The sequence below is a fragment of the Heterocephalus glaber genome, unplaced genomic scaffold (assembly GCF_053883595.1).
Source record: "Heterocephalus glaber isolate CG9 unplaced genomic scaffold, H.glaber_assembly_v1.0 deba00001561, whole genome shotgun sequence".
Taxonomy (NCBI): Eukaryota; Metazoa; Chordata; class Mammalia; order Rodentia; family Bathyergidae; genus Heterocephalus; species Heterocephalus glaber.
The window spans coordinates 9,460,377-9,463,234 of NW_028258349.1; the positions used below are offsets into that span (position 1 = coordinate 9,460,377).

The window sequence follows — 2,858 nt, forward strand, 5'->3', positions numbered from 1 at the left end:
ATTATTTCTTTAAATATGTTTCCATTTCTTTCTCTCTTCTCCCCATGAGATTCCCATAATGTGCACATTATTTCACTTGGCAGTGCCTCATAAAGCATGTGAGCTTTTTTATTCCTTTTCATTCTTTTTTTTCTCCTCCAACTGGATAATTTCAAATTACTTGAATTCAAATTCACAGATCCATTCGTCCACTTGATCAAGTCTACTCTTGAAACTCTCTATTTCATTTTTTCATTTAAACCATTGTTTCTTTCAGCTTCGGAATTTCTATTTGGTTCTTTTTTCTGATTTCTATCTGTTGAATTTCTCATTTTATGCATTGTTTTCCTGATATTGAATTGTCTATCCATAATCTCTTGCAGCTAGATGAGCTCCCTTAAAACAATTATTTTTAATTCTTTGTCAGGCAATTTTCATATTTCTCCATTTCCTTGAGGTCAGATACTGAAAAATACTTTTAGTCCTTTGATGATGTCGTGTTCATGTTTCTTGAACACTTGCACTGCATTTGAAGAGGCAGTTTTTACTGTCTAGCTTCAAGAGAGAAATGCCTTTACCAAGCAGCCTGGCTAAGGATTTGGAGACCCTCTCATATCACTTCTATGGAAGTGCCTGCTTTACTCCTGATGCTCCCTTTTAGGAGGAAAATTATTAAGACCGTATACCCTCTCTCAATCTTACAAAGCCAGGCTGGGTGATGAGAATCCCCGCACACCTTGGATAGTGTCCTGAGATGCTCAAGTCTGTGTGCCTTCTCCCAATCCTGCAGAGTCAAGCTAGCTGACTACACATGCTTATAAGCCACCTGCAAAGGCTCCCTCACAGTTCAGGGACACACACGGAGCTGGCCATGAGAGGAGTGGTGAGGAGCATGAAGCCCTAGGTTATCCATGGACCAGCTGGACAAGGGGATCTACACACAGATGAAGCATCCCAGGCAGATTTTAGGAAGGCATCCTGATGGAGCCCATAAAACAGTTAAGTCAGACTGTGGCACTTTTTTGGGATTCAAACCCTTGTTGCTTTGAGTTCCTAGCTGTCTTCCCGGCTACCAGCAGCTCTCAGCCACTCAACTGTGCTGATCCTCCAAGAATTGTAGTTGGACAAAAATGAGGTGGATCACTTGGGTAGCACCTACACAGTTGCAGAAGCTAGACACTCTTACTTTCCCCACGGGGGCAATTGCAGGAGTCTCTCTTGGTTGTGAGCTGCAACACCTTGTGGGACAGAGGATACGGATTTAGTAAAACTGTTCCTACCCTCTATATTATGCCCATCCTAAGATTCTACAATCCTATTGTGTGATGGAACTTCGCTGGACTCCTGGACATCTACAGTTGCTCTCACCCATGGGTGGTTATAAAAATCATTGCACTATGGAGTTTGGTTTGGTGGCACACACCTGTAATTCCAGCACTTGGGAGACTGGGGCAGGAGGATTGCCATGAATTTGAGGCCAGCCTGGGCTACATAGTGAGTTCAAGGTCAGCCCAAACTACATAGTGAGACCATGTCTGAAAAAGAGAAGAGAAAACTATTTTTAAAAATCATTGCACTATGGGAAATGTTGGTAGAATATTCATAATCTGCCATCTTGCTGGCATCACTCTGCTCCATTTTCTTTTCTCTTTGAAGTTTCCTGTGCTCTCCAAGGTGCTTCTCAAAGCCACCCACACATGCCATCAGTGTGTCCACTCTGACCTTTCCACAATTTACAGGATCACCCATAGAATAGTTTTGTAACCCAGGTCTCTGAATGAATGAATGAACCATCACACTAGATCTTACTGTGTGTGCTCTCAGAACGGAAGACCTAAATGAATAATAGAAGTATAAGACTTAAGACTAGGATGCAGGACCACTTCAGTAGTTTTCAGATCTTCCAATTTAAGAATTCTAATTATTCACACCCACTCTTCCTTGAAACAGCAACATTCAAAAAAAGAAGTGAGCAGTTCGTCTCCAAAGATGTATAAGCAAAGGCACAGGGAGTATCTGTTCAGAACCGAAAACATTCCAGCCTTGGGATGCTACCAATGTGGTCCATGGTTCACCTGTATCAGCACAGCCTTGCTTGAAATGCCTCATTCCAGATTTACTGAATTTAACCTGTACTTTAGCAAGACCCCTGAATGATTCATGTGGAACATTAAAATTTGGAAAGTGTTGATTTCCAAGCCCAGCTGCACATTAGAATCACCTGGGCAATTTGAACATTTAAATACCAATTCCCAGGCCCCATGCACAATCAAATGAATCAGAACCTCTGCTAGCAGGGCCCAGACATCTGCATTTCAAATGTTTCCAAAGAGATTCTCATGTGGCATGAGTGAGAACGTCTCTTGAAGATTCCTAAACTTAAAATCCAGATGGACTTGAGAAATTTTTCTTCTCTTCCGTGTTATTTTTCCCCCACAGGTAATACATAAACATAACATTTTTGGTGTTTGTTTAGTTTTTTTGTTTGTTTGCAATACTGAGGATTGAACCCAGGACCTTCCCACTGAGCTACATCCCTATCCCTTTTCAAATTTTTTTTTAAGACAAAGTTTCTTATCTCCTTCCAGAGCTTCACTAGACATGGCCATACACATCCATGTATGTATGCTCCTCTTCTTTATATATGCAAGGTTATTCTACTGTACACACTATTTTGCATCTTGCTATTGTCACTTAGTAGTATATCTTAGACATTGTTATATCACAGCAAACATAATTCTCTCATACTTGTTGACAGCTACATACTATTCTACTGTATAAATTTAATATAATTTAATAACCAGACTTCAATTAATGGACATTCAGGTTGTTTCCAATTTTTTTTTACTAGAATACCATCTGCAATGAGTAATACATAA

General features: G+C 40.3%; 1 long non-coding RNA gene across 4 annotated transcripts in view; it reads right to left on the reverse strand.

Moving 5' to 3' along the window:
- The window catches only part of LOC110344740 (uncharacterized), a 113,788-nt gene that overhangs the window by 80,010 nt on the left and 30,920 nt on the right, over positions 1–2,858 (reverse strand). The gene's annotated exons all lie outside the window — the stretch shown is intronic.